We start from the raw sequence: 27,035 nt of genomic DNA on the forward strand, positions 1-27,035 counted from the left end.
CACATAATAGAATACAATTATTCTATATTTCTAACAGTCAGGAAATGGTAGAAAAAGAAGGAAAAGGAACAGTACCATGTCCACTTGAATTGTCAGACCATATTGAAGTCATCTCTGAGTCAGTCCCAGGTCCACTTGCTAGACTTTGGGCCTACCTGAATTAATCTTTAGGCCCACCAATTTGTCTTGATTCCATGGTTGCGTGGAATAAGGAGATCGGGTTGCGTGTGGAAAATTGGATGAGTTACGGATTGTTGTTGATTGGTAGTGTCAGTGTGATATCAACTGGTCTTCAATATCAAAGGCAGAAGAAGAACGTCGATATGGACAGGTCTTGACCATATGAAATGCATATTTTTGGACTAAATACATTTGCCCTTGTTTGCAATTGTTTTTGAAAATAATTATGAAAAATAGGCCGTATTTGTCAATTGTTTTTTTTTTTAAAACATTTTTTTTGTTCTTTAGGAAAAAATGAAAAAGAAAATATGTTTTACAACCAAAAAACAAAAAATGAAAAATAAATTTATGTTATTAAAAACTAAAAATAAGATATTTTTAGAAAATATCTTTTATTGACTTCACTTATTTTCGTTTTATAAAAATTAATTATACAAATATAAAAATTTAAAGCAATATAGATAAAAATTATTTTAAAAATATAAAAAAAAATATGTCAACGGTTTAGTTCTTAAAGATACTTTTGTACTACAAAATATTATAAAACAATTTTGAGAAATAATTTTTCGAAACTATTTTCGAAAACACTTCCCAAATAAAGCTTAGCTTTTGAAAACTATTTTATAATGATTTGTTAGAACAAAATTTTGCTTTGAAACTTAAAACATTTTAAACCGGTTTTCTATGTTTTGAAAAATAGTTTTTGTAAAACAAAATTTTGTTTGGGAATTTAAAATAATCTAAATCTATTTTTTAAAATAACTTTTATATATAGTGCTTCGTTTTAATCACTCTCCATATTTGTATAATTGTTTTTTAAAACATCTCTAAAAAAGCAATTAAAATCACCTTAAAGATGTTATAAAAAAATACCATATTTTTTGTTTTTTTGATTGTCAAACACGTTTTTTTTTTTTTTTTTTTTTAATTCTTGAAAACATAGACAAGCAACTTACATGGTGCGTCAAAGGAGAGGTCATATGCAATTAAAATTTAATGTAGTATAAATTATTGTCTTGTTTTAGTAGAGGTTTGGCTGAGTATCATCAATAGTGCTTTAAAATTTGGTAATATTAGAAGTCACTTTAAGATTGAAATTAATTGTAGAGGATTACACTTCATAGAGTTGTTATTATTAGTCATTCTTTTTTTTGTACATTTATAAATCCTTATAAATGATCATTTTGTATCTACTCTGTAACAGTGCAAACTCTTAAAACAATATCCACAAAGCTTAACAACAAATATTGGAACATAAGCCAAGCCTCATGCAATGGAGGTTTCAAGCGAGCCATCGATGAGAATAACTACAGCAATGTCACATGCAACTGCACCTTCAACGAAGGAACTATTTGCCATGTCACAAACATGTATGATTTTCTTTTCTTGTTCTTCCCTAACATAATACATATATAAAAAATTCAATCCATTAGATTAATGGAAAAGTAATTGCATGAGTATATGGAATGGAATATTAGTTGCTTAATGTTAATAGGAAATAATTAATGACATCTTTGGATTACATAGGCATTATTTTTCCTTTCTATCTCTTTGTAGGGCCTGTGATTTGTGTGCTTTGGTAAATTCCCATTGCATTCATAGACTAAAACCTTGTTTTCATGCAAAATGAATTGCCCAAAGTCTAGTGAATGAAAGCCTTGTCTTTGTTTTATATTGATTTAGTTTCGATTTGTTGAACCTGATATGCAAATGCCTTATTTCCATATCAATTAACATTTGTTGGTGAGCAATTAATTTTGTCACTAAAGAGAGTATTTGTTTTTTTGGCTTTTTACTAAAAGTAATTTGTTTTCAGAATTTAGATTGTTTATTTTTCTACTTTTTTGGACTAAAATACATGAAATGCATATTTTGGACTAAAATACATGTACCAAAATAGGCCGTATTTTGTCAATTTTTTAAAAAAATATTTTTTTGTTCTTCGGGAAAAAATGAATAAGAAAATGTGTTTTACAATTAGGAAAAAAAAAGGAAAATAAATTTATGTTTTTAAAAATTAAAAATAACGTATTTTTAGAAAATATCTTTTCGTATTTTCATTTGTTTTCTAATGATCATTTTAAAAACTAATTATACAAATATAGAAAATAATTAAAAATAAAGTGTTACAAATAAAAATTAGTTTTAAAATATATTTAAAAATATAAAAAATATGTTAAAAACGTTTAAGTTCCTAAAGAGATTTTTGTACTACAAAATATCATAAAAGTTTTTTGAAAAACTATTTCTCAAAACTATTTTTGTAAACACTTCCCAACCAAAGCTTAGTTTTTGAAAATTATCCTACGATGATTTGTTAAAACAAAATTTTGCTTTTGAACTTAAAACATTTTTAACCTTTTGAAAAATAGTTTTTCTCTCATGTTTTGTAAAACAAAATTATGTTTGAAAATTTAAAATATTTTAAACCTAATTTCCATTTTTAAAATAACTTTTATAGTGCTTCGTTTTAACCACTCTCCATATTTATATAATTATTTTTTAAAACATCTCTCAGAAAACAATTAAAAACATCTTAAAGATGTTTTTAGAAAATACCATATTTTTCTATTTTTTGATTGTTAAACATGTTTTTTTATTCTTTTATTCTTGAAGACAAAGGCAAGTTGGTCATTCATGTAGCTTACATGGTGTGATCACTTCAAAGGAAAGGTCATATGCAATTAAAATTTAATGTAGTATAAATTATTGGCTTGTTTTAGTAGAGGTTTGGCTGAGTATCATCAATAGTGCTTTAAAATTTGGTAATATTAGAAGTCACTTTAAGATTGGAATTGGTTGTAGAGGATTACACTTCATAGAGTTGTTATCATTAGTCATTCTTTTTCTATATATTTATAAATCCTTATAACTGATCATTTTGTATCTACTTTGTAATAGTGCAAACTCTTAGAACAATATTCAAAAAGCTAAACTACAAATATTGGAACATAAGCCAAGCTTCATGCAGTCGAGATTTCAACCGAACCATCGATGATAATAGCTACAGCAATGTCACATGCAACTGTACCTTCAATGAAGGAACTGTTTGCCATGTCACAAACATGTATGATTTTCTTTTCTTGTTCTTCCCTGACATGATACATATATCAAAAATTCAATCCATTAGATTAATGGAAAAGTAATTGCATGAGTATATGGAATGGAATATTATTTGTTTAATGTTAATAGGAAAGAATTAAAGACATCTTTGGATTACAGAGGCATTATTTTTCCTTTTTATCTCTTTGTAGGGCCCTTTGATTTTTGTGCTTTGGTAAATTCCCATTGCATTCATGGACGAAAACCTTGTTTTCATGCAAAATGAATTGCCCAAAGTCTAGTGAATGAAAGCCTCGTCTATGTTTTATATTGATTCAGTTTCGATCTCTTGAACCTGATTTGCAAATGCCTTGTTTCCATATCAATTAACATATGTTAATGAGCAATTAATTCTGTCATTAAGTCCACTTTCTAGTGGCTGAATGAAATGGCCCAATGCAACTAGAGCTTTCTTGTGGATTTTCACTTGGTCATAATGCCAGAGTGCTAAAGGGTAAATGTTGGTTCCCACACTATTCGATCAAAGCTTCAAATGATTGTTTACATTGATTATTAGGTTTCCTGTCATAACTTTGACCTTTTCCACTTTTCAAGATAAAATTGAATGTCTATTTTTTATTATACATATTATAATATATGGTTAAAAGAACACTTTGCAGATCAATCTATAAAAGATTTGAAATGGTTTGATTCCTCAATTGAATCAATAGTATCTCTAGAGTCTGCTTCTTCTCAATGCTATGCGTACAAAGAGAAAAAGTAAGAACTATCATTAAAGCAGTCCAAGCAAGACTTAGAGTGCGCTTGATAATGTTTTTATTTGAAGTATTTTTAGTTTAAGTGTTTTTAAGAGAATTACCTATCAAATACTTCTCCAAAAAGTACTACTAGTGATTTTTCAATTTTTTAAAAGTATTTGTCGAATTTTGTCAAACACCTAATTTTTCTTTACAAATGCCTTTTATGCTAGAAGTGCTTTCTCAAATAGTGGAATCAATAGCATAAGTCAAAAAAGGATAATGACCCAACACCATTGATGAACCAATCCTATAAATCCACTTATGATAAAACAAGTGATTTTAAGGGAAATGTAGTTTTAAGGGATTTTAATATTATGGAAAAAGCTGAAGGTGCCGGTAAAGGCATTTGTAGGGATTTTGATGCTTGTGTTGATGGTAGCACTCTGGAGATCCACTTATACTGGATGGGCAAAGGGACTAATTCCATTCCGGAAAAAGGTGTATATGGACCTCTTATATCTGCTATTGCAGTGACACCAAGTGAGCTTATCTCATATTCCGGGCTTTACTACTTCTCTTGCCACTAGCTTGTCATGATGTTTTATATCTTACTGTTCTTGTAGAATTCAATCCCAAGCCGGCGCTGTCTGTTGGAGGTATCATCGGCATTGTGATAGTTTCATGTGTGGTCCTCATATTGATTTTGGTACTCCTACGAATGAAAGGCTACTTAGGAGGAAAAGACCTTGAAGATAGAGGTGAGATTAATCATGCAGGAAATTTGAGACTGTAATGCCTTACCTCTTTGAAATATTGACAATACTTTGGAAATATTTGGAACTCTCTGTGCTTGTTTTTCACCAATTTTATTTCACTTGTTACAGAACTACGTGAGCTAGGGACTGGTTATTTTAGTTTACGACAGATCAAAGCTGCTACCAATAACTTTGACTCTGCAAATAAGATTGGTGAAGGTGGATTTGGGCCAGTTTACAAGGTAGTTACAGATTTGGATTTTCCTTTAACAACTGTATGCTAAAGCAGTGATTAAGAGGGAAATGCAATACTTTTCTGCAGCTATCTCACATCCTTACATTATCTGAATTCATGATCCAAAATTTTGTCCTGCTTGATCTTAGGGTGTACTGTCAGATGGTTCAGTAATTGCTGTTAAGCAGCTCTCTTCTAAATCGAAGCAAGGGAACCGAGAATTTGTAAATGAAATAGGCATGATATCTGCCTTACAACACCCAAATCTTGTGAAGCTTTATGGCTGTTGTATTGAAGGGAACCAGTTGTTGCTCATATACGAATATTTGGAAAACAATTGTCTTGCACGTGCACTTTTTGGTAAATGCTTCACTAGAATTTTGTATTTCATTTTATTATATTTCAACAATGAATATTATGACTTAAGCCTCTCCCTGGACCACTTGTAGGTCGAGATGAACAGCGGCTAAATTTGGACTGGCCAACTAGGAAGAAGATATGCTTGGGGATAGCAAGGGGATTGGCATATCTTCATGAGGAGTCAAGATTGAAAATTGTTCATAGAGATATAAAGGCAACAAATGTGCTGCTTGATAAGAATCTAAATGCTAAGATATCCGACTTTGGCTTGGCTAAGCTGGATGAAGATGAGAACACCCATATCAGCACACGGATAGCTGGAACGATGTGAGTGTTTTTGCTCATTTCCTCCTTTTATTAGCTTCCCTATATCAAATTTGTATATGATATAAGATTATGACTTTGGCACTGAAAATGTGGAGATTAATTTCTTCTATGCATTTGAATCTATGTCAGATAAATAAAAAAATTGATACAGTGAGATGGAACTGACCTTGATTGATGGAAAACTTAATGAAATGCTCAAGTATGGAATTTCCAACTAGCAGTTGTTTTTTCCATTTTAGGTTTAAAAAGCTCATTTACTTCATTGTTTATTCTGTAAAGTCGATTATTGAAACAGTTCTAGAAAGGTCCAACTATTATTGAGAATTTGTTGCTACAAAATTATCCTAAGTTGTCATATGAACCTCAAAAGCAATTGGGGTGATCCTCTTTTTGTGGTTTTGGAGAAGCAGAATTTAGTTAGACTGTCGAGTTTCTGAAGTGGGTTTCATGCATATCCAGAAAATTTTTCCTCTCAAACATGGTTGATTAGTTCTTCTTGTCCTCTTTCTAACAATAATTTTGTGCATATATTGGTTATATGTATAGCACAAAACTCACCACTGAGTCGCTGATTTTTCTTCAGAGGACACATGGCTCCTGAATATGCAATGAGGGGTTACTTGACGGACAAAGCTGATGTTTACAGCTTTTGGAATTGTTGCTTTAGAGATTGTCAGCGGGAAAAGCAACACCAATTACAGGCCAAAGGAAGAGTTTGTTTATCTTCTTGATTGGGTAAACAATGGATTCTTGCTCATCCTTTTTGCTTTATTTTTTCTGACCATATGTGCTTATAATGAAAAACGTGTTTCGGGTTCTACATTGGACTGCAGGCTTATGTCCTGCACGAGCAGGGAAATCTTCTGGAGCTGGTGGATCCAAGTCTTGGTTCAAACTTCTCAGAGGAGGAGGTGATGAGGATGCTGAACTTGGCCCTCTTATGCACCAACCAATCTCCCACTCTCAGGCCACCCATGTCCTCTGTAGTGAGTATGCTTGACGGCAAAATTGCAGTCCAAGCACCAACAATCAAGCATGATTCTATGAACCCGGATATGAGATTCAAAGCCTTCGAGAAGCTCTCACTGGACAGCCAGTCTCATGTCTCAGCATTCTCTGTAGACAGTCAGGTCCAAGGCAGCATATCACTTGATGGACCATGGATTGATTCCTCAATTTCCCTCCATAGCAGAGAAGAAACAAGGGACTTTTCTTCATCAAGCAAGCTTCTTACAGGACACCAAGATCTTTACAGTATACATTTGGACTGATCAGTGAAAATATGGTATACTAATAATACTTCCAAGTTGTTCTTGCTTGAAGTTTTCTGCAAGAATGTTTTCTGAAAACTATTTCGAATTGATTCTTGAAGTAGTAGACGCATAAATAAGTATGTTTTGTTGTATAATTACAATATTTGTATAAAATTATGAGAATAAGTGCTCCGGTTGAGGCTTGATGAAGAAAAATATTTATATTTCTTTATTTTTCCAACTTACTCCCATGACGGTAACTCATCATTCCCCAGAGAGAAATCAGTATATATTTATTTTATTTTGTTCAACTTTATTTCCATTTTATCATCATTGGTCATGTATCCAAAAAAGTTGATAAACAAAAGGGAATAAAAGGTTTTACTCTATTGGGCTTGAGCCCACTTGAATTATCAGACCATACCAAATCCAAAGCCCATTTTCTAGGCTTTAGGCCCAACTGAATTAACTGCGACCCCACCAATTTGTCTTGGTATGATGTGGAATGAGCATCTCTACTCTATTGGGGTTTGGGCCCACTTGAATTGTCACATTGTTGAAGCTAACTTTGACTCAGTCCAATGCCAACTTGTTGAGCTGTTCGCCTACTTGAATTGAGCGGGAGGCCCACCAATTTTTATTGATTTTGAGATTCGAAGAAATAATGGTGACAACTAACATGTGAGAAGATGATGTTTTTGTGGTAGAAAATCAGAAAACTCCTTAGGGTTCTTAGACAATCAAAGACATTCAATGGCACTTGGAAGTTTTTGGTCAATAAAAGAGTTATAGGGTCATTGATTGGAGCCAAAATATGTGCTCTAATGACACATATTCTATATGATTTGTGCACCAAAGGACATTCAAATCACCCAACTTGACCTAAATCAATGCTAAGACCCTAGCCATGAGTTTAATTTGTACTTTGGAGACTTATCTTAGGTTCAAGGGAAGAAAATGGTGCAAGTTGAATCACTTTAGATTTTGAAAGATCAAGAAAGGGTTAAAAGAGGAAATAAATGAGTCAAGACTCATGGACCGTAAGAAAAGGCAAGACGAGGATATCATGCATTTGGAAGATGAGAAATGGCCATTATGGAGTAAGAAAGAAAGGCAAGAAAGCATGGGAAATGAGGCATGAAGCAAGATTCAGCTGCATGAAAATTTAGAACTCAAAAATCTGATGACATTATATACTCTGACTTCGAGAACAAATTTAGAGCACTTTATGGAGTCCATTGTATACATACTATATATCGTTTTGAAGCTTGGGAAGTCAGAAATCCAACGCTCAAACAGTGTGCAAATCGGAGCTGAAATGAAGAAGTTATGGTCATTTGAAGACAACTGCACCAAGTTAAAGGGTCATTTCGAAATGATTTCGAAATTCAACTTATGAATTCGAAATCCACTTCGAAATGACACCAATTTTGAATTCACCCACTACCACTTTGATGATCCGCCTCCTTTACCCCGGGAATTGCATCTATTCAACTTATGAATTCGAAATCCACTTTGAAATGACACAAATTTCGAATTCACCCACTGCCACTTTGATGTTTCACATCCTCTACCTCGGGAATTGCATCTAGGGCACTCCATCTGCCCAAAATGGACCCCACACGACTAGAAATCACCATTTTATTATTTTTTAATCATTTTTAGGAATTTATTTTGTAATAAGTGGCCAATGAGAGTGTGCCACATGTTAGGTAATTGATGGTATTATATAAACTCTCTCAATTCTAGGTTTTAGGGATCTTGGATTTCTTTTTCTGGAGAGTTTGACACTGAAGGTGGAAGAAGACGAGAACTTTGGTTTGTTTTTTTTTTCTTCTTTATTGAATATATTGTTTTTAGTTTCTTTTTATTCAAATTATGGATTTTTACCCTATTATGGATTGTGAATGTGACATCACCCCCATGAGAGGCTAAGAGCCAACTTGGGACTTGAAGCATGAAAACCTAAGGGCTAGGAAACCTATAAGGACAATGGGTAAATTATTATAACAATGAGATTAATTATTGGTTGGGTGACAATTTATCATTTTTTTTTAATCCTATCCTTGTGAGTTCGTTTAGGTAATGATACGGTAGGTTATTACTTGATATTAGTGATTCTTGGTAATTCTTGATCATTAGTTATCCTCGTTTTACCTACCATTATTTGCCCCTAAACAAAGCTATAAGGAGTAGGAAGGGTTAAAAAGCCAAATCTTAAATTGACAATCAATCTCATTCATTTGATGGTTTTAGGAATCTGTTTTAAAAAGGAAAAATTAGGTTTCTGATGCAATTTTGAGTTATAGATTTCAACTTGATCGCGAGTGGCCAAGGATCCCAAAACCCTAAGATCATATTACTTAAAATACCCTTGTTTTCTCTAATTTCTATACCCTAGGTTGGATTGTGGAAAACCCCAAACTTAAATCAATTGAATTTAAAATCAATATTCATTTTTTCTTATTAATTTAATTTCTTTTACTTAGTTTCACATTATTCACATATTGTTTTTCACTTAAGGATTTAAACAAAAACAATTCATTTATTCTAGTATTGACAATTTTCATAAGCCAGTCCTTGAGAACGATACCCGGAATATTACAAAGCCATAGTGACTCTTTCTATAGTTTTTCTTGACCAGAGTTATTACGTAAAATGACTAATTATTTTGGTACAATAGAGAATTTCGGTCAGTCATATATCAAAATTCTTTAGAGAATTAAGTTTTGCCCTCTCACATCTTCCTTGAATGGTTTTGTTAGGTAACAACAGTTTGTTATATTTCATTGCTTTCAATTCATTAATTAACACGAGCTTTGACTCTTGAAAGTGGGTCAATGTGTTAAGTATTAGCTTACTTAATAGACATCATACATTGAAATATGATATTATTGATTGGCTCAAATATTTAAGTGTTTCATTTCTTCTTAGCAACTTTGAATGAGGAGGAGGGGTGAAATGTTTGAAGAATTGCAATAGTTAAGGGTCCTTTTCTCGTATGGGCAAGGGATAAGATCCCACAGACACAACCTCAGTGAATGTTATTTTCTAGAACATTTTTTTATTATCTTTTGTATGGGATTAGGTGTATATATCTATATAATTCATTGCATGAAGGTATTTTCTTGTGGGTCAGTTAGGTTGGGTGGTTAGGGTTAATGGTTGGGCCAGATCGGTGGGTTATGGTATTTGGTTGACTGGTTCCTTGGATGACATTGCATTGTGAAACCAACTGATGTTGAAATGTCAAAGGTAAGAAAAAGAATTAATCAATGATATGGATGGTTCTTGACCTTATGATTATAAATTAATCTATAATGTAGATTATTAAATTTTCAATATACAAAATTTAGATTAAATAGGTCTCTAAGACAAGGCAATGCAATGAGGCAAACCAGGGTTCAAAGCAAGTCTTTACTCACTAGCTTTTAGTCCCTAACTTCTACTGCTGAGTCTTGTAGCAAAGTCCATGCCTTACATAGCATGATCAGTTCAAAGAAGAGGTCATATACAAGTCAATCTAATCAAGTCTTCTGTCCTGGTGATGGGTCCCTCATCCAATAGAATCAGATCGTCCCTTTGATTTTATTGTCCATCAAAAGCAAAAATTAGACATTGTCGAGGTTCTGAGGCAAGTTCATGGATATATAGAAAATTTTAACTCGTAGACATTGTTGATTAGCTCTTCTTATCTCTATTTCAAATGATGATTTTGTGCACACATTGCTTGTTCATATATTACAAGACTCAACATTTAGGTGCTGATTTTTCTTCAGGGGATACATGGCTCTTGAATGCTCAAAGAAGGGTTGCTTAACTGAGGAACAACAACACCAGTTGCTGGCCAAAGTAGGAATTTGATTATCTTCTCCATTGGGTAATCTTTTGGCTTCCTTCACATCCTTTCTGGGCAGTCTTTTTCTCTACATTTTCAAGTTTCATTATCAATGTCCTCTGTAATTAGCATACTCAAAGGCAAATCTACGGTCCGAGCAACGAGCATCAAGCATGACACAATCAACTCAGGTATGAGATTCAAAGCCTTTGAGAAGCTCTCACTGGACAACAAGCTTCATCTCTCAATATTCTCTTAGGCCGGTCAAGTCTGAGAGTGTTTGAAAAACTACAAAGAGAATGCAAATGGAAAGCCTTGAATTAAGGTTGAGGATCCTTAGCATGATCCTCGACACCCCCCCCCCCCCCCCCCCCCCCCCCGTAAGTTGAGCGTCGGATTTAAGCGGACATGAAACTTGGATCGGAAGAGTTTAAAGAGAGGTTTTGACACACTTTTGGTGAAGATGTCGGCAACTTGCAAGTGAAAAGGCACATACTAAGTGCGAAGCTTGCCAGTGAGGACAAGTTCACAAAGAAAGTGATAGTTGAGCTCAACATGCTTAGCCCGTTTATGAGAAATTGGATTGGAGCTCAAAAAGATGTCACTCTTGTTGTCACATAGGAGGAGAGGCCACTGTGGAATTGAAACTTTGAGGTCACCGAGGAGATGCATGAGCTAAAGAAGTTCGGAGACAGTGAGCGCCAAAGCACGATACTAAGATTCACAACTGGAGCGAGAAACAGTAGGTTGCTTCCTGGCATTCCAAGAAACCAAGTTACTGCCGAGATAAATAGAGTAACCAAAGGTAGAACGGCGAGTATCAAGGCAACCTGCCCAATCTGCGTTTGAGTAAGCAACTAAAACACCAGGAGCAACAGAGGGATGAAAGGTAAGGCCAAAGTGTAGCGTGCCTTTAACATAGCGAAGAATGCGTTTGACAATAAGAAAATGGTCTTTAGTTGGGGAATAGAGAAATTGACCGACAAAGTTGACAACATGAGAAATATCCGGACGGGTGATGGTTAGATACTGGAAAACACCAACAAGAGATCTGTAAAGTGTAGAATCCGAGAACAAAGGACCATCAGCAGACAGGTGCTGTGAAACAACCATGGGGGGTGTGAACAGGTTTGCTGTTAAGTAGCTGAGCTCGTGTGAGAATATCCCATGCATATTTCAACTGGCTGATGAAGAGGTCGTCAGAGGTGGTCGTTGCTTCAAGACCAAGGAAATAACTAAGAGGACCCAAATCCTTAGTAGCAAACTCATAATTGAGTTTGCAAGTAAAATTGTTAAGAAGAGATGAGTTGTTGCATGTAATAATGATGTTATCAACATAGAGAAGCAAATAGATTATGTTAGAGTGCTTATGAAAAACAAATAGTAACTACACGACTGCAATAAAAACTAAGTTTAATGAGGAAAGAGCTGAGGTGCTGGAACCAGGCACAAGGAGCTTGCTTTAGACCATAAAAGGCTTTTTGCAACTGATAGACATGATTAGAAAAATGAGGGTCAATGTATCCAAGGGGCTGCTCCATATAAACATGTTCACTGAGATGGCTATTAAGAAATGCATTTTTTACATCAAGTTGGCGAATGGGCCATTTGTTTGTCACAACAAGAGAGAGGACAACATGAATTGTAGTGGCCGTGATGATAGGGCTAAAAGTATCAATGTAGTCAAGACTAGGTACTTGTGTATAGCCCTTGGCAACAAGACGGGCTTTGAAACATTCAATAGATCCGTCAGGCAAATATTTGGTTCGAAACACCCATTTGGAACCCACAATGTTGGTGTCGATAGGTCGAGGAACCAAAATCCAGGTACGATTGTTTTGCAAGGCTTGAACTTCTTCATCCATTGTAGTGAGCCAAACAGGATTCTTAGCAGCAGATTTGAATCCTTTTGGCTTAGTAGATGCAAGAAGAGCGAAAATAAGTCCAGAGGAACCCACGAGTCCGAGATGTGCCGAGTGGCGCGTTTTGAAGATGTCGACTTTGGCTCGTGTGAGCATAGGATAAGAACCCAAGGGAACGACTGTAATGGAAGGGCGATCAACCATGGGTAACTCAATAATAGGCTTCGGAGAAGCTGATCTGAAGTCTGAGTGTGAGAAAGAAGGACCTATATGAGAATTAGTTGCCTGCAAAGACTCATCCACTGTATCAATACAAATAATACACGAGGTGGATATGAATTGAGGAATATGTTGGGAGTTTGATGCAGGGAAAGACAAGGGCATGTCTATAAGAGGGAGGCTCGATTCCAAAAAAATTGAGATTTGGAGAGAGGATATGGGTTGAGCTTGGGAAGTATGGTGAAAATGAAAGTGGTTTTCGCCAAATTGAGCATGGCGGGTAATATAGAGTTTGGAGGTGGTGGGGTCAAGACAACGAAAACCTTTATAAGATGAATGATAACCCATAAAAATGCAAAGGATGCTCCAAGGGGAAAACTTGTTAGTCATGTAATTACGTGAACAAGGATAAACACGATAACCAAATGGATGAAAAATTTCGTAATTGGGAGAGGAACCATATAGGAGTTGAAAATGTGAGTTACCTTCGAGAAGCAGTGTGAGCAAACGGTTGATGATATAAGCCGCAATGCTAAAAGCATCAACCCAGAAGTGCGTAGGAATGTGAGAATGAAAAAGGAGAGCTAGACTTGTTTCAGTCACATGGTGGTGTTTCCTTTCGGCGAGACCATTTTGGGCGGGTATATAAGGATAAGAGATTTGATAATCAATGATAGAGGTACTAAGGTGGGCTTTAAAGCAATTGCTAGTGAATTTTGTACCACCGTCACTTTGAAAATTTTTTATACGAGCAGAATGTTGATTTTCAATAAACTTTTGAAATTGAAGAAAAGTATTAAAGAAGTCAGATTTCAATTTCAATGGGTAAAGCCAAGTGAAACGATAATAATCGTCAATAAATAAAGCATAGCATGTGAAACCCAAATTGGACTGTACAGGAGATGGTCCTCATAGATTGCAATGAATAAGATCTAAAACCTTTGAAGATCGATGTTCAGTATGAGAATAAGCCAAACAATGATTCTTTGCGATTTGACATGTACTACATAACGCAGGAGATGACAATAAAGAAGTAAGAGAAATCTGTCATTTTTTATTCAGAAAAGAAATAACAGAATAATTCACATGTCCAAGGCGAGCATGACATAAAGCATATGAAGCGTGAAGAGATTTATTTTTCAGGACAGAAACAAAAGCTGAATTTCTGCGTTCTAGCACATATAGGCTGTCATCCTGTTTACCGGTTGCCACCACCCTTCCCGTTTGGCGATTTTGAACAGTGAAAAAATTATTAGTAATTGTAACGGATAACGGAAAGTCAGTTCTTAATTTACTAATGGACAAACTATTTTTAGTGATGTGAGGAACAACCAGAATGTCTAATAGTTGAAAATAAGGGGAATGAGAAAGTTTACTAGTGTGGCTAATAGGTAGAGACGCATCATTCCTGACAATAACACAATCCTTACCTGTATAAGAAATGGACTGGTCCAAGGAAGATTGAGCTGGAGTCATATAGGCCGAGACCCCTATGTCTAAAAACCAAGCCGAAGCCTCATTTCTGAAAATGGAACATGATGCATTGAGGGTTTCGGCGAGTTACGCTTCAAGGGTTTGACCATGGTAGTCATATCGTTGCTAGCACCGATCCGCATAGTGACCCTCCACATGACTTATTTGATAGTGTGGAAGTCTACCAGAGGAGTGTCTTTGTCCGCGTCAGTTGTCGCCAATGCGAGTTGGTTGATTGTGGAAAGAAGAGCTGCACTTGTTCAATTTTGCTAAATTGCGATTGGTGGCGATGAACACCACAAGGGATGGTGCAACAGGTTCTAAAGATTTTTGGAAAAAATCAAAGCTCTTTGCTTTTGGCACAAGATCTACAAAACAGGGCAAAAGGGTGAGGGCCATTTGGGTCGTGGGGAAGGTTGAGAATTTCCAGCCCAGACCTCAGAGAAACCAGTGCACTTTGTCAATGCCATTGACGGGTCGTCCGATTGCATGGAGTTGATCGTAGAGGGCCTCTAAGGTGCGGGCATACTCCGAAATAGATCTGGTGCCTCGTTTCATCAGTTGCAAGTCATCATTGAGATAGATTTCACGGGCTTTGGAGTGGTGGTTGAATGTGTTTTCCAAGGCAACCCACACCTCGCATGAAGTGGAGAGTCCCACAACTTCAGCCATGGCCTCCTCGGTAAGGGAGGATAACAGAAGGCTAAGGAGGCATTGATCGGTATGTTTCCATGCCACATGTTTGATGTTTGGTGTCTGAGAATTTTCAATGGTGAAATGGGGTGGTATTTCTATAGTTTCATCCACATAGTCGATTAGTTCTTGACTCTCTAAAAGGGGAAGCAATTGGCTTTTCCATAGGAGGTAGTTGGAAGAGGATAGTTTGATGGTAACCATGTGGATGAGGGTATTGAAGGGGAGAAGAGTGGAGAAGGGTTCGACAGCCATGGAAAGGGAAAGAAGATCGTGAAAGAGATGTTAATCTATCTTGCTCTGATACCATGAGAGTGTTTGAAAAACTACCACACATTTTAGTGGTGGGTTAATTTCATATATATATATACACACATAGTTACATACGTGAATATGGTAATTACAAGTATAGAAAGAATCAATAAAATAAAACTAGAAGCTATAATTGTGGATTCAAGAGAATGCAAATGGAAAACCATGAATTAAGGCTGTGGATCCTTAGCATGATCCTCGACAAGGTCCACAACAACATATTAGTTGATGGGTCAACGATGGATTCCTCGGTTTCCTTCAATAGCAGGGAAGACTCGAGTATTCTTCATAAAGCAAGCTTCTTATCAGGTCTGGAACATTGAAGGTTGAGTCTACCCTAATCTAACCAACTCGCATCCAACTAAAAAAAAAAACGCAAGCTTTGGTTGACTGATAATGAAAACATGAGGTATGCTAATATTATGAAAAATGATGCTTGAAAACTATTTTGATTTGAATATGTGCAAATTCTTGTGTGAATGGAGTGGTTCGAGTCAACACAGAGACAAGGATTCAAATACAGAAAAATAAAATTCTGGATGACACTTACTAACGTTGGATCCATGTTCTTCTCTTCTTTCTCAAGTGTTAATTGTTGATTGTCACTTCGATTTTTTTTAGACTATTGATCACAATCAAATTAATTTCAATATGAAAAAATAATGTAATTTCAATATGGAAAAAATGATGAAGGAAAAAAAAGAAGTTGGGAAAATAATTGTGATAAAGTTAATAAATCTATGCATTTAATTAATTTTAAAAACATGTGAAAATAATTTATCAACAAAGTATTCTTAAAATTTTCAAATTTAATTTAAATTATCTTATTTAATATAATTAAAATATAATTCATAATAGTTTTATATTTAAAATTATAAATTTAACCATTTTTATTAAAAAAAAGTCATGATAGAACATAATTTACAAAATTTTTGTATATTTAAAATAATAAATTCAACTATTCATATTAACTTTAAATTTCATATTAAAAAAAGTAAAAATATGAAAAAAAAAAAAAAAAAAAAAGATATGATACTGTAGACCTCATTTTAGGGGCCTATTTTCCTCACATTCCTATAGATTTTTTTCAGGTGTCGCAACTGTGAGTAGCCACATGTTGATTCCCATTTGGTTGTTATGGCATCAGGTAGTGGAATCAACGAGCAAACAAGAGGATGACATGTGGAAAGAATATTCGAGAGATGTTGTAGTCTGTTAGGAGGAGCGTAGGAAAGAGAAGATTCAGGCCAGAGATAGGTGCTTTTCATGCTGGTTTGGTGAGATTTTTTTTGGGAGGGCATTCATTCTTGAGGGGCAAATGAGACGAGTGGGAGGGGGCTAAAGATTTTTTGAAAGGAGGTTTTTCTGGCTGGGGTAACAAGCCAGAGGGGACAAGCGTTTTAGGACTAAGAGAAAAAGTAGAAAACCAGAGTTTTGAGAGGGTTACAGTGAGTATCGAGCTGGGAGTTGCAGGGAGGCATAGTGAGTTTTTTTAAAGATATTATGTGGAGTTATAGAGGGATATTCTTGCTTTCCTGAGGAGTAAGTTTGAGGAGAAAGAGGCTTTCAGGTATGACCATTTATGATTTTCCCGTATATTCTCATCTTTCATATTTCTTCTATCTTATTCTCTATGATTTCAGTTTTGCTTGATGGGTTGCTTTGTTTCGATGATCGTTGGTTTAATATTTGAAAAGCTGGCTGCATTTTTGTGTTTTACCCAAGCAAACCTCTTTCATCTTAACCCACTGATTGCTAAACTCATGGATAAAAGAATGAAATGAGGTTAGCATATTCGTCAAAAGGTTCCCTGCTCTGTTCCTATTTCTGTTCCCTTTCTCCTCTGTTTTCCTTTGAAAGAGACTTCCAAGCTTTAAGACTGGAAATCTGGGGAGATTGGCTTATGGAGAATGATGATGATAAGAAGAGGAGGTTATCAACTATAGAATCTGAATCTGAATCTGAAAATGTCTGAAGCGGGTATCAGTAGTTTTTGGGATTCCAGGAGTTTTTCCTTGAGTATGTGGGTATCGATGCTAATAGCTGCAAAGTCCTAGCCAACATTGTACAGTAGAGCCCAGATGTTGCTCAAAGGGTTCATGGTCATCTTGTCAAGTACCTAAGGGCAAATGGTGCTTGTGACCTAGGTCACATGTTTGGTTACGCCGTCACGGAGACCCTTGAACTTATGTCTCTAAGGCATGTTCTCTCTACCAAGCTTGATGCCTGCCTTACTAAGGATGGGAGGACGAAACCTACTCACAGTTGAAACCCAGTGGTAAGATTCAAGTCACTGTTGAGTATCACAATGAGAATGGTGCCATGGTTCCTCCTTCATGTGTACATTGTTCCCATCTCTACCTAGCTTGACTAGACTGTCACCAGTGAGGAGATTGCTGCCGATACCAAATAATGCATCATCCAACCTGTTATTCATGAGAAATACTTAGATGAGAAGTCCATCTTCCAACACCCATTAAGCCACTTCTCACACTACTCATTTCACCAATGATGCCCATCCCTTCTAAACCCATCAAACCCGTTTCATCTCACCATCACCTTCCAGCAACCACAAGTCTATTCCTCTCATAACCTATTTCATTAATGATGCCCTCATATCTCATACTCAACATATCACCATCTCTTCATCTCCCTAACTTCTTTTACCCTTCCCACCGTTCATATTTCCTAACTTTTATGCACCCATGCAAGCCCTCTACGTCTATATATCATACCCAGCATGCCTATTGAACCCTTTTCTTTCATCATATTCCGCTTCACATCCCTCTAACCATATCCTTCTCCATCTACACCACGGGCATGGCTATTATTCCATGCATATATTCACACCCACTGAACCCTTCAAATCCATTTTCTTTCTCCAAGTCTACCCATACCCTTTTCATACATCCTACATAGCCACTCTTATTTTTCCACATTGCCCATCCATGAAAGCCCACCCTCTTGTTTTGAACCTAATGAAGCTATCAACATGTTTGCTGATGAAATACTTGACATATGGTTTACATGTATAAGGCTCCTGAAGGATGAGGATGTTGGACTTAGTTAAATGCTTGCCATGGACGTCCAGAAGTGTTTTGCTCCCAGCAGATTTGGAAAAGGCTTTCTAGCTAGTGTGGTACCATCCCAGGTAAAGAAGTGCGGGAAATTGTGTGGCATCTGGAGGAGATTTAGTCAGACTTGTTTTTGAAAAGGAGATAGACAATCACCATGAAGAAAGACTACTTATATGCCAAATTTTGTTGTTCTCATATGGAAAATCTCATAGTTTCGAAACCCCTGGCAAACCTTTACGACAAAGCTTGGCTCAATGAATTTTTACAGCATTGGAGGATGAGATTTTGCCAACAATTGGTGTCCTTTGCCAATGGCCATGTCGGGAAATACCAGGAAGTCAATTGGGTTGGCAGCATGGGTAACTACAAGGATGTGTTCCTGCCGTTGTATGCAAATATGCTTGGCTTTCATGCCGTCTCAAATTGCGTTTTCATTAGAGGAGGAATCACGAACGGTGGGTCTCTACTATCTGATGTCATCAAACCAGGAGAAACTGTTGATTCCTTTCTCATGGACGGTGGCTTCCAGGCTGCATTCCATGCTTAAGGTGTCATATAAGGAAGACCATGGAGTCCTTGTATTTTCACAAATGACAAAACTTCTCGATATTCTTGAGAATTATTAAACCATTGAATTTGGGCCCAGAACATTCGAGAGGGTGGATGGTTCAATTTCTTATAGGGAATTAAACCGAATTCCCAACTCGTGAGAAACAAAAATAGAGAAAAAACACACGCCAAAAAAAAAACAATCACATGCACAAGACATTATTTACGTGGTTTGGCAATTTGCCTACGTCCACGAAGTTGTAGGGATATCACTATTATTAGGGAAGAATATAAAGTACAACGACAACGACTACAATATTTTCTCTTTATATATAACACGATAACCACACCACACTAAAGAACCTTAATTACAAAAGATGGTTCCACAATGGGCTAAACGGGCCCAACAAGCCTTAGTAAATCTTCCATTAAAAAAACCGTGCAATATTATTCGGGTTGAGTCGTCAAACTTGATCAAACAAAATTAGGCTCCACAAAGCCTAACAAATCTCCCACTTGGAGACTAGTTCAATCACCAACATCAAACCGCTATCCTCCAAGAAACAATCCCTCATCCCTGCAACTCATCCTCCTGTCCTCAAGCTAGAAGACCAATTGAAGCTGATACGTTCCCAATTGGTGTCTCAGCTTATTCATGTCCTCTCAATGGTCCCTGATAGTGGTGCCATTTGATTCGTGTCCAGTTGGTGTCCCTTGATTGTGGTCCTCAGAAGGGAGCAATCAACAAAAATTATAACCTATTATACCATGTACTAGGATAGCCTTAACTAGCATAGCATAGTGGCTCTAGGGTCGTTCACTGGGATGGGTTTTCACTTCACAATTGATATTAATTCAAAGTTGAATTGGTGCCTTTTCATTTCAAGGTTAGCTTTAAAAGAAAACATAAAGATGTTTGAAAAGGGATTGGTTTTAAGCTAACAAAAAATAGTAACTGATTTTACTTACAAAGAAAAGTGTTTCTTGGAGTTTAGATCACTAGGCTCAGGTTCCTCATACAAAAAGGAGAGTTCCAGTCACTTGTTTCTTTTCCTCGCATTAGAGAATTAACATATAGTTAATTCTCTAACCGGTGTGATACAGATGCTTCCCTTTAATGGATTCAAACAATAATTCCCTCTCACTGATGCATCTTGCAATGGCTCATGTCTCTCACCTAGCATTTGCCATTCAAGGTGATCCTTAACCTTGGATTACCCGTCAAAAGCTCGCAAGAGATAACTAATGGATGTCTCCTTAGAGTCCAAAAGCTTACCAAGTGTTGGCTATTCTAGAAAATCCTACCTTCAAACCACCTCCCAAAGGCTTGCAAGAGATAAACTAGAGTATCTCAATGGACGGAGATCACTTGTCTTACCAAGTTTTGGCCCAGGTGATTTAAAGGCGTTTTAAGTTAACTAAAAAGATAAAAACCATTAACGGGTCACACTTTCTCTTCATTAAAAACTAAAACAACAAAACTTCCAATTTATGCATGAGGAAACTTACCCGGCTTTCTTCACTCCAAGAGATGAAGAGCCTAGCCTCTCATCCTCTGAGGAAAAATCCTCAGAGTTTGATTGGCTAGAAAGAAAAATAATGAGAAAACAAAAATATGAAGGAAAAATAGAGCAAGTGCTCTGCAAAATATATTTCTTCCTTATACAAAAGGTTGTCTCCAAGAACAAGCTCCCGAGAGATTGATTATATCTTGTAAAGAAAATTACAACTATATATAAGAGGTTATTCATCCCTTTGTTCTTGCTTAAAGACTAAGGAATCCTATGATAGATGGGTTACAAGGAGAGTTTGGGGATTTAGACATCAAATATCTAAAGAAAAATATCTCAAAATGTCAGTCAGGAAGCTTCAGGAGAACACCGCGGCACTGTTCAAAATGGTTGAGAAATTTTCGCAACAAAAGGACAACATTTTTGCAGCCAAAGGCTAATTTCGCAGTCGTGCACCATTCTGCCTTCAGCTTGGAGTGATATGCTTGTAATGGCTGTAACTCCTTCATTTCAACTCCGAATCGTGCACCATTTGAAGGATTGGATTGTTGACCTCCTGAGCTTCGAAACGACATATAGTATGCATAAATTGGACTTCAGGAAGTGCTCCAAGAGTGGCTAAAATGACTGTCATCAAGAATGCTTCATGACAGATTTCTCTTTGCTTCCCCTCCTTGCATTCCGGATTTGCTTATGACAAAGGACTTCAAAGCTTCGGTTCTTCATATTTCTGAGCTTTCCATTTGCTTTGCCATGGATTCCAAATAACTCTCCTTAATCTTGGATTGCTTTGGTGATAAAAAAAGCTATCAAAACACCAAAACTTAACACAATTTGATTAGAATTGATTGCAAGGGTCCTTAATATGTTAAGTGGGTTAAAAAGTAATAACTACTACTCAAAAGTGTTTAAAAGAGTTAATTACAAGCTATCAAATAACACTTTTTGAGTAGTAATCAGAAGTTGCGCACAGCTTCAACTTCTCAATAGTGACACCTTTAGTCAACATGTCTGCCGGGTTCTTAGATCCACAAATCTTCTCAAATGTTACCAGTTTATCTTCAACAAGATAACGGATAAAGTGGTATTTTGTTTGTATATGCTTCGACTTCGAATGAAAAACCGAATTTTTGGCAAGAAAAATTGCACTCTGACTGTCACTGTGTAGAATGCCCATCTCCTACTTCTTATCCAATTCATCTAAGAAACCATGTAGCCAAATCATCTCCTTTCCAGCTTCAGTTGCTGCAACATACTCAGATTTTGTAGTAGACAAAGTAACAATCTTCTGTAGATTTGAAGCCCATGATATAATTGTACCACCTAGAGTAAAAACAAACCCAGTAGTACTCTTTCTACTATCAATATCACCAGCAAAATCAGCATCTACATAACCCTACAATTTCAAACTTGCACCTGTGAAGCAAAGACATGTATCTAATGAACCCTTCAGATATCTTAGAATCCACTTAACTGCCTCCCAATGCTGCTTTCCAGGCCTACTCATGAATCTACTCACAACTCCCACTACATGTGCAATGTCTAGCCTTGTACACACCATAGCATACACCAAGCTGCCAATAGTTGAGGCATAGGGCACCTTGCTCATATGGTCATTTTCTTCTTCTGTCTTCGGTGACTGTTCTTTGCTTAGTTTGAAATGACTCCCTAAGGGTGTGCTCACTGGTTTAGCTTCATTCATGTTGAACTTGCTGAGAACTTTCTTCACATACTCTAACTGTGAAAGCTTCAATGTACCATTAGTCTTGTCTCTAATGATTCTTATACCAGGGATTTGCTTTGCAGCTACCAAATCCTTCATTGCAAATTGTTTGGACAATTGCTTCTTCAGATTATTAATCTCCTCAATGTCATACCCTGCAATAAGCATATCATCTACATACAACAGTAATATGATGTAAGAATTGTCAAAAGACTTAACATAACAACAGTGATCAACTTCACATCTCTTGAACCCAATTCTATGCATAAAACTATCAAACTTCTTGTACCACTGTCTAGGAGCTTGTTTAAGGTCATACAAACTCTTTCTCAGTTTGTAGACTAGATTCTCTTGTCCCTGAGCAATGAACCCTTCTGGCTGAATCATTTAAAGGTCTTCCTCTAAGTCACCATGAAGAAATGATGTCTTCACATCTAACTGCTCAAGATGTAATTTTTCTGCAGCTACCATTCCCAGTACAAGTCTGATTGTTGACATATTCACAACTAAAGAAAATATCTCTGTATAGTCAATGCCCTCCTTCTGGAACCCTTTAACAACTAATTTGGCCTTGTAACGTTTGCTACCATCATGCTCATTCTTTATTCTGTATACCCACTTGTTGTGCAAAGCCTTCTTCCCTACTGGTAATTTAGTTAGTTCCCATGTTTGATTCCTCAACAAGGAATCCATCTCATCCTTCATGGCTAACTCCCACTTGCTTGAATTCTCATCTTGCAAGGCTTCATCATAACACTCTGGCTCACCACCATCAGTCAACAAAAGATAATTTAAAACAGGTGAATAACGCTGTGGAGGTCTAATGTTCCAGGAATATCTGCAAACTTCAATTATAGGTGTACTCAGATCTACCTGTGAATTAACATTCTCTTTAACTTCTTCATCCCCTTTTTGGACAGTACTTTCAGTCAATTCATCTAACTTGACAAACTCAGATTTCTTTTGATCTATCTCTATAACATCTGACACTACAGTTGACCTGTCCTTGTACATAACCTGTTCATTAAATATCACATTTCTACTTCTGATGATTTTCCTGTTTTGTTCATCCCAAAACCTATAGCCAAATTTCTCATCACCATAGCCAATGAAAAAACATATTTTTGACTTTGCATCAAGTTTACTACGAGCATCAAAATCAATATGAACATAAGAAACACAACCAGAAACTTTTAAATGTGAAAACTTCATCTCTTTATCGCTCCAAACCTCCTCAGGAAGTCTGAACTCCATGGGAACTGATGGTCCTCGGTTTATCAGGTAAGCTACAGTGCTAACAGCATCAGCCCAAAAAGTTTTTGGTAGTCTAGCATGCAACCTTATACTTCTAGCACGCTCATTAAGAGTTCTGTTCATGCTCTCAGCCACACCATTTGTTGTGGTGTCCCAGGAATAGTTTTCTCCATCCTAATTCCCTGTGCAGCATAATACTCACTGAACCCTCCATCTATGTACTCTCCTCCATTATCTGACCTCAAACATTTTACTTTTAAACTTGTTTCTATCTCAACCATGGCCTTCCACTTCTTAAAAGTTTCAAATACATCAAATTTATTTTTCAAAAAATAAACCCATACATTTATGTTTGAGTCATCAATAAAAGTGATGTAGTACCTTGAAGCACCAAGGGACGCAACCGGAGAAGGCCCCCACAAATCAGTGTGTACTAGTTCCAATTTTTCAGCCTTTGGTGTCCTGCTAGTTTTCAAGAAGCTCACATTTTTTTGCTTTCCTAAGATGTAACTTTCACACATGTCCAAATCAATGGACTTCAATTCTGGTAGTTTTTCTTTTGACAACAGCATCTTCATCCCTTTCTCACTCATGTGACCAAGTCTACAGTGTCATAGGCTTATATCAATACTTGCATCAGCAACTACAATTGTGTCTCTTGGACATGAGGTCATATACAGAGTACCAGTCTTCTTTCCACAAGCCAATACCCTAGCTCTCTTTGTAACCTTCCAAGTACCACCAACAAATAGTATTGCATGTCCTTCATCATCAAGTTGTCCAACAGAAATCAGATTCCTCCTCAGGTGAAGAATATGTCGAACCTTCTCCAGTAACCAAACAGACCCATTGGGCAACGATATTCGGAAGTCTCCCAGACCCACAACATCCAAGGCTGAACCATCAGCCAAATACACCTTACCAAAATCACTTGCAGCATAATTCTGTATGATTTCTCGGTGTGGAGTGGTATGAAACGAAGCTCCTGAATCCAAAACCCAATCATCAAGTGGACTGTCTACTGCAAGAAGTAATGCATCATGTACCTCTTCTGTTACAACATTAGCAGAATCATCTTCATTCTTTTTCTTAGGGCTTTTGCATTGCCTTTTAAAGTGACCTGTTTTCCCACAGTTCTAGCATTGTACTTGTTGGCCTGATCTAGATTTGCTTCTGTTCCAATTAAAATTTCTGGATTTTGATCTACCCTGGTTTGAATTTTTGTCATTACCTCTGCCTCTTGTCTCAAGGTTTAGGGCAGAACCAGAACCTGAAGTTTCGCCTGCATCTCTTCAGCGAATCTCCTCAGCCATAATTAAATCTCGTATATCATTGTACTTGAACTTTTCCTTTCCCGTAGAATTGCTTATTGCCATCCTCATTGCCTCCCAACTGTTTGGCAAAGAAGCCAAGACGATCAGAGCACAAATCTCATCATCAAAATCAATTTTTACAGACGATAATTGATTTGTGATTGTATTAAATTCATTCAGATGTTGTGCTATTGATACATTCTCTGCCATCTTCAAATTGAACAATTTCTTCATCAGATGCACCTTATTGTTTACGGACGACTTTTCATACATACCGGACAAAGCCTTCATCAAATCTGCTGTGGTATTCTCCTTTACAACATTGTGTGCAATAGACCTAGAGAGAGTTAACCTAATAACTCCTAGAACCTGTCTGTCAAGAAGTATCCATTCCTCAACCTTCATACTCTCAGGTTTTGTCCCCAAAAAAGGCAGATGCAATTTCCTCCCATAGAGATAATCTTCAATCTGCATCCTCCAATACGCAAAATTTGTGCCATCAAACTTTTCTATTCTGGACGCCTTTCCTGCTTCCTCTGTCATTGCTCCTACTCAAACCTAACCCTAGGCTCTGATATCAGTTGTAGGGAATTAAACCGAATTCCCAACCTGTGAGAAACAAAAATAGAGAAAAAACACACGCCAAAGAAAAAAACAATCACACGCACAAGATAGATTTACGTGGTTCAATAATTTGCCTACGTCCACGGAGTTGTAGAGATATCACTATTATCAGGAAAGAATATAGAGTACAATGACAACGGCTACAATATTTTCTCTCTATATATAACACGACAACCACACCACACTAAAAAACCCTAATTACAAAAAATGGTTCCATAATGGGCTAAACGGGCCCAACAGGCCTCAGTAAATCTCCCATTAAAAAGACCATGCAATATTATTCGGGTTGGGTCGTCAAACCGGATCAAACAAAACTAGGCTCCACAAAGCCCAACATTTTTGTGGCTGATTGCCAAGCTTACAGTGTTCTACCCATCATTAATGTTGATTTTTTCTCAGGTTAGAGGAAGCTCGTTCATGGGGTGTTAGCATCTCAATCTGAGAAATCGACTAAGGCAGAGGAGATGGAATGAGACCTTTGTTTATGTAAGCTTTATTTTCCACCAATAACAACCACATGAAAGGCCTAATGAAGACGAAAGCCAGACATAACAGGTCCAAATGCCAATATACTTGGAGCAGTTCCACTTTTGGATCTAAAAGAAAAAAGTACTGAATTTGCATCCCATTCGAGATTATCCACTGACCAATCATCTGAGAGAATGGGTGTCTTTGGGTTGGTATTCTCTTGTTGAAATTCATAGCTGGGATGAGAACTTTTAGGTTTTGACAAAATGATTAATGAAAAAAAATGAACCATGTTTGAATGAGTGAGGAAAATACAGCAGGAGATGTGGCATAATAAATACGACCTCATGAGAAATTCCTACAATGTTGGCTTGATCACTAGTTGGAAGTCATGGTGGATGTGCATGAAGTTCATTTTGGATATGAGAAGTGAAGCCAAGTACAAGCTGCATTGGATGAAGAGTTAGCAGTGCTGAAATAAGTGGAATACATGCTTGGGGAAGATAAAGATATATCACTGATTCCAGCAGATGATGAAGTAGAACCAGTGGTAAAAACGGGCCTTTCCCAGATTTGTTCTTCATTCGAAAAGGAATTATCTTCATTGCTTTTGGAGCCTGATCTTACATCCGAGACAGTGGAGGGTATAGAACACCGGGAAACCACGTGTCATTTGTGATGCCCAATCACCTCAACTCACATGCAGATTATCTTTCACATCTTTTGGGTTGGAATTATTAATATCTTGTCCTGCATCTGTTGGGTTTTCTCTTGGTTGTACTGATGATCCTAATGCATTGGAAATCTCATCTCTTGTTCCCTTAATGCCAAGCTTCCCATTCTCCAGCCTTTGCATCTTCACTGTGCGAGAGAGTTATACACTTTCAGCCAACATATCCATTGTAAGTGCAATTCAGAAATAGGTAAGCTTGGGAAAATGTTTATGTTGTCAGATTCTTCTGTTTGCCCCTGGGCGTGAAACAAAAGACACTCAATATGGGATAGCTAAAGTGAAGGGAGTTAGAGGAATATCAGGGTACAAGATGTCAGACACTCATAACAAGAGGAACAACTCCATTGGCCTTGGTGCATTTGACTAGCTTGATCTAGTGGTGACTAAATCAGTGATTCGTTGGGCCAACATGCACACATATCTCTCACTCATGCCTTTATGCATGGCTACATTCAGGTCACGTGTCCTCTCTA

The 27,035-nt window shown here is 36.7% G+C and overlaps 1 pseudogene; it reads left to right on the top strand.

The window, feature by feature from the left end:
* The first annotated feature begins 4,279 nt into the window (after positions 1-4,279).
* LOC132253440 (probable LRR receptor-like serine/threonine-protein kinase At1g53430) lies at positions 4,280-7,145 on the top strand (annotated as a pseudogene).
* Positions 7,146-27,035: the final 19,890 nt, after the last annotated feature.

The sequence above is a fragment of the Vitis vinifera genome, chromosome 19 (genome assembly GCF_030704535.1).
Source record: "Vitis vinifera cultivar Pinot Noir 40024 chromosome 19, ASM3070453v1".
Taxonomy (NCBI): domain Eukaryota; kingdom Viridiplantae; phylum Streptophyta; class Magnoliopsida; order Vitales; family Vitaceae; genus Vitis; species Vitis vinifera.